Source organism: Gavialis gangeticus, unplaced genomic scaffold (assembly GCF_001723915.1).
Source record: "Gavialis gangeticus isolate Ggan-Ray unplaced genomic scaffold, GavGan_comp1, whole genome shotgun sequence".
Taxonomy (NCBI): domain Eukaryota; kingdom Metazoa; phylum Chordata; order Crocodylia; family Gavialidae; genus Gavialis; species Gavialis gangeticus.
The window spans coordinates 43,196,156-43,206,093 of NW_017729008.1; the positions used below are offsets into that span (position 1 = coordinate 43,196,156).

The 9,938-nt window shown below is 43.2% G+C and overlaps 1 long non-coding RNA gene across 1 annotated transcript in view; it reads right to left on the minus strand.

Moving 5' to 3' along the window:
- The window catches only part of LOC109292284, a 16,031-nt gene extending 6,307 nt beyond the window's left edge, over nt 1–9,724 (minus strand). Inside the window, exons 1-3 of the long non-coding RNA XR_002096092.1 lie at nt 9,712–9,724; nt 3,209–3,214; nt 2,998–3,001 (exon numbers count right to left, since the gene is read on the minus strand). This is a non-coding gene — a long non-coding RNA (uncharacterized LOC109292284). The remainder of the gene's footprint in view (nt 1–2,997; nt 3,002–3,208; nt 3,215–9,711) is intronic.
- Between the last annotated feature and the right edge of the window lie 214 nt (nt 9,725–9,938).

Consider the following 9,938-nt stretch of genomic DNA (forward strand, 5'->3'; position numbering starts at 1 on the left):
GGAGACTGTAGCCAAATGACGATAAAGAGAATAAAAGAGCTACAGTCACACACACACACACGCGCTCAGAAAGAAAGAGCTAAAGTAAAATAAAAAAATAAATAAAAGGCTAAAGTAAAATAAATAAAAAGCTACAGTAAAAAAATGTATAAAATAAATAACCTACAGTAAAATAAAAAAGTATAAATAAAAAGCTGAGGTTAAGTAATAAGTGTATAAAATAAAAAGCTGCAGTAAAATAAATACATAAAAAGGCAAAGAAAAAATATTAATAAAAGGGCAAAGTAAAATAATATAGATACTAAGAAAAAGCTGAAGTAAAATAATATATAAACTGGGACAAAAGATGAAGTAAAATTAAATATATTAACAAAAAGCTAAAGTAACACAAAATATTACTAGTAAATAAAAAACTAAAGTAAAATAATATATAAACTAAAATAAGATGAAGTAAAATGGAATAAATATATTAACTAATAAAAACTAAAGGAAAATGAACTGTATAAAATAAATAAGCTAAAGTAAAATAATATATAAACTAATGAAAAGCTAAAGTAAAATAACATCAAATCATAATCACAATGACTCACGTCACACAGCGCACCTTTGCTCACAACACACGTTTAAAGTAAAAGGAACATTCTACAAAATCTTGGGTTTTGCTCCTACGCAGACAGCGGCTTTGGGAAAAGTGATATTTTTGTTAGACCGACGGAATAGTTGGACGCACTGTTCTTCGCATGCTTTCAGGCACCAAGTCCCTTCTTCAGGCCACGGGAGAGCGCTGCTGACCTGTCATGTTGTGTTGCATTTCTGTATGTGTCTTGCTCAGTGAGGGCAGCCCCCCTCAAACCACGTGGTTTCCATAAGGGCCTGGCAGGGAGACATCCGTCCCCTTGTGCTTCCCTCATCCCTTCGGAGGGAAGGAGCCTGTGTCATGTCTGGGTGGGTTTCCATTTTCTGGAGGAGATCTGAGCCAGGGCGAACAGGTGGTTCCCGTTTCCCTTCCAGGTTCCCCAGAGTCGGTCACTCGCTCATTTTCAGAAGCCACCTCACATTTCATCTGCCCATGTCTCCTTCAGTGGGACACCACACGTCCTCGAATCAGGGCCAGTCCATATCACACGACACGCTCACCCCACCACTGCCACACAAGTAGCAAAAACAATTTTGCTCACACTTGAACAAATTGACGTGAAGTCAGCATTTATTCAAACTGCATGTGGCCTGGAGGATCAGACATCTGACTGCTTCCTGCCAGTGCCCAAACTTCCCCCAGGGGCATTTACACACACGGGCGGGCATGACACAGCATGAATGTGCACAAGCCAGCAGTGCCTGCATCCTTCCAGGCAGGGATCATTGTCTGCCCCCCCCCTCCAGTGGCTCTTGGTGCTGAACTCTTCTCTGGAGTGCACAGCTGGACAAATCAGAGGGAGCTGTATGCCCGAGGGCACACCTTGCTCCACAATTACAGTACTGCCAACCCAAAGCATTCACGGACCTCAGAGTCCACCTGAACGTAGCAGCCCATCTGGCTAGCATGCTGACCGCGCGTCCGTGCTGAACATGTCCCCTTGGACACATCCAGGCAAGGCTCAGCCTCCAAGTCCTGCCTCTGTACCAGTGGTTCTCAACCTTTTTTGACTCGCATCACCCCTCCAAAATTTCTCTCTAGTTAGTGCCACCCCTATTTCAAAAATTATATTTCCATAATTTTTTTTTTATTGTGGAAAAAAACTATAGAGCAATTCTTCTGTTGCAAGGAACTTGGAAAGACCTTGACAGGTCATAACATTGGGGACCTTACAGCTTCCTACCTGGAATCACTGGATTTAATCTTGTGAACTGCATAGGTGTTTGCACGCCAAACAGTACTAATACTGCATGGCACCCTGCCGCGCACACAAGGGTCTCATGACACCCCAGCGGAGAATCACTGCCTTAATCACACTGCCATCACTCCCCACTCTGCTCCTCTCTTGTTATTTGTAAGTCACTTTTTGGGGATTTATGATGATGATGATTATTATTATTATTATTTGCTTTCTGCTGTTTGAGCCTTTAGGGTGCCCATGGGTCACAAGATCAAGCTGACCTACACGACTTTCAGGTCTGTCTTTTTGCAGGGAGTTTTAAGCAAAAGCCAAGATTCTTCCCCAGTTGCATTATTTTGGGAGCTGGAGCTGTAACTATCACCAGAATGGCACTCTCTCATTTTATAGCAACACAAATTATCAAACCAATCTGTGCATTTTGCAATTAAATAATATACACAGTTCAGAGGAAAGAGGTGTTTCCTATTACTTCTGCCTGTTTGACATGACACTTGTCCCTCTTTTCAGCCCTCCAGCATATAGTTTGCATGTATTTTTTATATAAAGTTATTTAAATAAACCAGCAGCACAGATAAGTTATGGCTGGGCGATGGAAAGTCTGATTCACAAAAACTCTAGTAGAACCTGGATCATCATATATCCAAGTAGTTTGGATCTGCTTCATTCACACAGCAAGCTGCCAAATTAAGGATGAGCCATTCAGCTGCTTCAAAGGGCACTACTGCTCTGCTCTGCTGAAGTACCACTGCTGTCTGCAGTGGATAAACTGCCCTTTAAAATAAAAGCTGCAGCAACTCAGCTAAAGCATCTCAGCAGTTCCATACAGCTGTTTGCTGCAGCTATATATACCCCCTGGGTAATTTGTAAATCCATTCGTTTTTATAAGGGGCTTAGGACCTTATATGAAGAATCCAAGTTCTACTATTGTCAAATATACTTTCTATCTCCTGTTAGTTACAAAGGTTGCTGGATTTGCTATACCTTTACTTTATTTGAGTTCATAAAGCAATTTTGGATAGCCCTCCTCATGACTTAGTCAACCACTTTCCACCACCACCCATAACCCCCCCAATTACCAGTACAAACTTTACTTCTAAAAGGAGTCCTCGAATGGTAAGGCACACCATGTTTTAGCAACTTCTACAACATGTGTCTTCACCTTCCTCTAACGCAGGGGTGGGCAAAATGTGGCCCAGGAGTCAGATGTGGACCATCAGGCCATTCTATCTGGCCTGCAGGACCCCTAAAAATGTTAGAAAATTAATATTTATCTGCCCCTGGCTGCCTATCATGCAGCCCTCAATGGCTTGCCAAAACTCAGTAAGTGGCCCTCTGCCCAAAATAATTGCCTGCCCCGGCTCTAATGCTACCTCCTGCTGCTGCTATCAGGCATGTGCAGGTCTACCAGGTGTCAGGTAGGAAGTCCTGGGCCGGGTAGAGGATGGATATCATACTGGAACATAGCAGACACAACCCTCCCAAGTGCATCCCTTTGATCACTGGATACCACCACTACTAGCCTGCTTGTCACACAGTAGTCATCTTCAACTCATGCTTCTCCCAGTTCTGTGTTTTAAACCCACTTGGATCGGCTGAGACTTTTTGCACACTCTAAGGGTGCATATTTCCTATCTGGTATCCTTCCTTGGGATGGGGAGCCCCACAGCCTAGCTATCCAAAGTATGAAGACCAGTGCTCTAACTCTACTTGCATGGGCTCTCCAGTTTATAGTTCAATTGTTTGTGATCCATGTTACAGTTAACATAAGAAACATAGGGCTTGGCAGGAAGTCTGTTGCCGGCCTTGGTCATTTTCAAGGGGCCTAGGCCAAGTTGCAGAACTGTGGCTAAGTGGAAGGCCCCACAGCCTGTTTCTGAGTGACTGTAGAGTGAACCACTGCACATGTGACAATTTTGGTCAGCAAAGTAAAAGGAAGCCATCAACATCTCCAGCTACACCAGTAATGAGATTCAATTAAACAGAGCACAAAGCCTGAAAGGAGACATTATCAGGGAAGACCATACATTAAATCATTCAAATGTATACTATATCATAGCTTTATCTTAAAACGTTAGTAGTAGTGACTGATGTAACCAAGATGCTATTTTGCTAGAATAGGTATTTTTGTTAAGATGGTTAGATATGTTGCAAAAACAAAACAGTTTTGTCAGAGAAGACTGTAAACTAAGATAAAGAAGAAACAAGACAATCTTGAACATCATTCCAGAATGGCAAAGGAAAGGAGATAAGAAAAAAACCTTCCTTTTACTTTCTCAAAGACACAAATCCCAACTAACTGACACCTTCCTAGTCCACAAGAAGTCTGCTGCATTCCAACGTTTCAGTGAAACAGAGACATTTAAATAAAACCAACCAACTAACCAACATTTATTAGGATATTTAGAATAAGCCACCTATAAAATATAAGCTATAAACTGCAGGGAAATTTGGAGAACCTAGAAAATACAAGAAAATGCTGCCAACCTGGATACCACCCTCCTCCCCCTTGAGTCTGCCCAGCCAGTATAGGTATGTGTTGCCCATGCTGTTCTGTCACTGGTAGCCAGATGGGCTTTGGGATAATCGTTTGTTTTCGTGTTTAGGGGTATAAATAGTAAAAGGTCAGACTGTAGACCTGTTTCTTGCCTCATTTATCAATAGCCAACCTACAAGTTTCCAGGTGACACTTCTCAAACACATGCGTGTTTTATTCATAGGAAAATACAAGCTACTTACAGATCTGTGGAAAAAAATAACTACTACCTGCATGCAAATCTCCCTCCTCCAGAGTCTTCAAAATTCCCGAGTCGCTTCTGGCTTGTGTTCTCCACGGCCTCCCCCCTCTGTTTTCAGCTCAGGCTTCTGGCAGTGGCATCTCCATTTTACAAAAAATCTCCATTAAAAGGCAGTTTGGAATACTTTTTTTTCTCCTGTTGTATTTTCCTGTTCTCCATCCCCATTTTGTTACCGCAGTGTGAGTACCTGAGCATGGAGACTCATTTCTATACTGATCCTTGCCCAATAACTCCCTCTGTTCAGCCAGAATAGCGTTGTTCAGTTTTTATTTTGTATAGTCCTTGATAGTCACATTTCAATTTCTTGCACATTGTTTGATTTTGGCCACAAAATGGAAGAGACTGAATCCACCCTGAATCTTGTCATCAGAAACTGAGTCCATAACATCAAAAGTGAATCATACTTTTTCACACAGTAGGGCTGTGTGAAATTTCACCACCAGTTTTGTTTCAAAGCTGTTTTGACCCATTTCAAGGTCGAAACAGCAAAATCAAAATGGAACAGATATAGTCAAAACAGCCTTGAAACAAAAAGAGGCAAGTCAAAATGTTTCGCCATTTTGACGTTTCTCCCATAGGCTATAATGGAGAAGGTTGAAACAGCCTATAACTTTGTCATTTCTGGCCTGATTTAGATAAAACTTGCAGGAATCGTAGCCCCATTTGAGGGCATGAAGCCTGCCAAGTGTCAAGGAGTTAGGTGCAGGGGGTTCAGGGAAATTGCACCCCAAACTTTTGAAAGCAAAACTTGTGTCACATGTTAAGCCATAGCAAGGTCAAAACTGAAGACATGCTAGCCTCTGCTGAAGCCACAAAGCCTGCCAAGTTTCAAGGTGCAGGGGCTTGGGGGGAACTGTACCTCAAGCTGTGGACAAGCAAAACTCGTGACATGGGTGACACTGTGTGTGTTAAGGAGCAGCAGGGTGAAAGCTGCAGGCCTGCTAGCCCCTGCTGAGGCCATGAAGCCTGCCAGCTGTCAAAGAGATAGGTGCAGGGCTTCTGGGTTCTGGGGCCCTGCACCTCTGGCTGCTGACAGGCAAAACTCATGACATGGGTGCTTGTGCAACTGACTGTCTCTGGCTTGGGGCAGAAGCAGTTCCTGGTTCTGTATTGATTCTTTCCTCTCCTTAGTTTGTGTTTTCCTAGGTGTTAATCCTTGCTTATTAACTCATTATCCTAGCTAGCTACTGTGTTATACAATCAATCATGATTCACTCAGGGACCAGCTCAATACACAGTAGCTAGCTAGGATAATGAGTGCTCTCAGAAAGGGCTACCATTCCTACAAGTTTCATCCAAATCAAGCTAGAAATGACAAAGTTATAGGCTGTTTTGTCCTTCCCCATTATACCCTATAGGAGAAACGTTGAAAGTTTCGTTATTTTGACGGAACAGAATGGAACGGCTGTTTCAAATCGAAACAAAATTTGAAACAAAACGTTGTTCCGTCGAAACAGTGGTTGAAATGGAACGCTGCCGTTTTGCACAGCCCTATTACACAGACAGTCTCATACCTGTGCTGAGCTGAGGCTGCTGATAGTAAGGATCTGAATAATTAATCAAAGGTTCTGGGGCGAAAAAGTTGCTGGCATTGAGAATAGGGGATTCAACTATTCGGCAAAGTAGATGGGTAGCAGGAACAATGGCAGGCCTGCAGGGCAAGAGAACAAATTTGTATTACAGGAAGTGAGCCTGGTCACAGGTCCTTGCTAGATAGGAGACATCCCTCCTTGCTCCCAGAACCACAACCCTTTAGAGCCTGTCCCATGTACAGGGTGGCTAAGGCAAGCACCTGAGCACAAAGATTACCATCTCCACATCTGTACTTAACTTGTATGGTTTTTAGGCAAGTCTTACTTTCTGAGCCTCTTTATAAAACCAGGATAATAGCTGAATCCAAATTAATCAAGGTGTTGGTAAGCATTCAAAGGGCACTGAACGGAAATGGTATTCAGTATGCTCTCCATAGTATTTGGGCACACTGCTTTTGGTATACTCCCTGCTTAAAAAGGTGAAATCATACTCAGCCTTCTTTTCTAGAAATAAAGACTGAATTATCTATCTTTGTCCTTTTGAAGGAGCCATTTTATTTCATACAGAGAGAATATTAGCCCTTTCTTTCTTTTCTCTTACTTCTCTACCAGTAATGGAATCCAGATACTACTGTTAAGCTAGAGGTTTGAGGGTTTCTGAGGAATACATGTCCAATCAATGTACAGTCTGAAACTTTCCTGAAGCTGGTGGGCCTTCTGTTCAGGCTAAATGAGGGAGCAATTTAAATGATAGAAGCCACCGCACCAGTTATAAACCAGCAAGGCAAGACAGGAGTAGGAGTTAAGAGATGTGGTCTTAGGGGGTTTTCTTGGGGTTCTGAAAGTAAAACAGGGCCTGAACATTGTTCGATAGAGCTGTATGAGTCTGCAAATCAAAGGAAGCCAAAACCCAGGCAGAAAATGTAGCTGAAAGTCAGGAAGGAAAATGAGTAAGTATTGGTAATGTAGCCCTCAAAGAAAGTCAAGAAAACCTTTTGGGTAGAGTGCTGGCTGGAAAGAAACTTGGAATTGCAAGAAAAGGTTGCTTCTGTTGTTTGGGTAGAAAGTCCTTTATGTAAATAGACAGGATTGCATAGAGTAATACCTGACTATCATCGTTTTTTCCTTCTAACAAGCAGAAAGCAGAGCAGGGGGTCACCTTAGAGACTAACTTGTTCTGAAAGGCATAAAAGCTTTTGTAGGTGACAGCCTATTTCATCAGATGAATGGATTTGCAGAGAGCAGGGTTACTAAACAGAAATGTCTCTCCTTCTAAAAGAAACTACTCAAAGCCCCACTTTTTGACTGACTTGAGCTTTAGAGGGCACTCTAGTGATGTGTGTGTCAGAAATACATAGGACGGGCTATGGAGAGAACTTCGTTTTAATTAGGAAACACACATGCATGCGCGCACACACACACACGGAAACAAGGACAAGATCTATTCAACCAACCTCTAGCACATGCTTTTGCCAGCCACAACTTTGAGTGTTTATTTTGGACCCCTTTCCCTTACACCTTTAGCCCTTTCCAGATGGTATGCAAGCGCCTTGAGTCTTGGACCTTAGCTCCTTGCAGGTTTGTACAGGGGCCAGGATGCAGATGCAGAGCCTTAGTCCTTATTGGAGCCTTTGGACCTTACCACAATACACAACTATCATTTCATAGCAGCAACAGAAGATTCTGGGCTGACAATGGATTTTAAACATGCTAAACTGAAAACAAGAAAGTGGCTGAGTGTGATGTCATAACTAATGTTCTTCTGAACAACAATGGTAAAATTATTTTTAAAAATAGGCCCAGGGGAATCCCAAAGCATTTTAGAGAACATGTTTTATAAAAAACAAATCACTTCAGCAGCCAACCACGTCAGCTGAAAAAAAAAGTAGCACTGAACAACAATTCATCTTAGGAATTGAGTCTCTGTAGAGCTTGAGTATTCCTGGAATGTTTGCAGCAACAGTGTTTGGCAAAAGATAAAGTGGAGCAGAAATCATGCAGATATACCCTACTGTTAGCCTTTCATACTACACTCTACTACTTCCTCATTGCTGTTGAGGTACTTATTAAAAAGAAACCATAATTTTGAAGCATGTGTTTTGAACCACCACCTTCTTACAATATATGCAGTTCAGTAGTAGGATACATTCTTTTCTACTACTAGAGATGTAACCTCACAGCTTTAGGCAGTGTCAGTAGTAGACTGTTTTGGCAGGCATTCATTTATATTCTGCTCAGATACCTCTAGGGAAGCCTTTGGGTTATTGCACAGCTTACACTTCCAATGTTTGCTTGCAAGTGAATTCAGTTTATTAATATGTAGATTCCCTCTCCAACTACTTTTAATTAGCATCTCAGCCTCACAATATTTCTGGTGAAGTACTTTTTTTTTTAAACTGAATACACAAAGTTGTTATACTGATTTCCACATTACTGATCTGATTTTCCACTCATCTCCCTAACCGCCTCCCCCATTCCCCTTTTTACAGCCAGCTCAGTCCTTAAAGTCACTTATGGTACATAGGTGATGATGAAGGATAGAATCAGGACAGAGTTGTTGTGAGAAATATAAGTTAAGGTTTTAAAGAGTTTCCCCTCCTGACTTTCAGAAGGAAAATATGGCTTTTACTTGTTTGGCTCACTGGAGGATCTGAAATAGCTTGACCCAAGTACTTCTCTCATGGGAGGGAATAACAGCTTTCAAACAACCTCCACCAAAGGAGTTACTGGGTAAAGGTTTCCATCCCCATTCTGAGCTCCAGTTAACACAGAAGGCAAAATATCATTAGTGGAACCTCATGTGGAAGTGCACACTAGGGCTAGGGACAGACATTACACACAAACTGGTTTAAATGATCAGAAACTGGTTTAAATCTGTAACAGAACAGATGTTCAGTGCACATAAACCAGTTTGAAAATGGCTGAAACCAGTTCAATATAAACCTGGTTGAATGTCGTATCAGACACTACTGATTTGGGTCAAACTGGTTTATGCAATGTCTGTCCCAGACCCCCTCCTGGTTTAAGTTAAACCAGAGTCCCCCAGCAACCCGGCATGCTCTCTGGGCTGGGTGGGGCTCTCTGCTCCAGAGAGCTGGGCTGGCCCCTCCCTTCTGCTTCCTGGCTGCAACTCCGGCAGAGAGACTGCATGTACAGTGGGGACTGCCCGGCTTCCTCCTGTTCCCCCCTTACACCACTCCCTGCTGAAGCGGGATCCCCATCTCTGCCTTACACAGACACCTACTTCTCAGCATTAGCTAGCAGACCACATGCTGGCTACAGTCCATGCTGTGGGAGATGGGACAAATGCACACAGCACAGTGTTGGCTTAAGGCTTTTTGGAGCTAATCAACAGGTTGCTTGTAACATCCTTCCATTCCTTCCTTGGAAAAGGTTGTTTAAGAAGAGCTTGAACTAATGAGAGAGGCTGCTTGTTTTCTTAATGGGCTGATAAACACTGAGTATGGGGTGATAAACACTGTGTTACCAACTCCCTGCTGGGCTGCTGGGGGTGGGGAAGCCCTCCCCATGGGTGACTGGTGCCACCATGTGCCCCCCCAGTCACCAGTCAGCAACTGGGGGGTCCCCCCACACAGCCAGTCTCACCCTGATGGGGGTGGGGGCAGGTCCCCCCTGTGGCCAGTCTTGTCAATGGGGGGGCCTCCCCTTTTGGCCGATCGCGAAGTAGCCGTGGTGCTACTGGAAGTGGTGCTCCCACCCCCTGGCTGGCACTGGAACTCCTGCCTGCCCCCCCGCCTGTCGCCTAAGTGGCA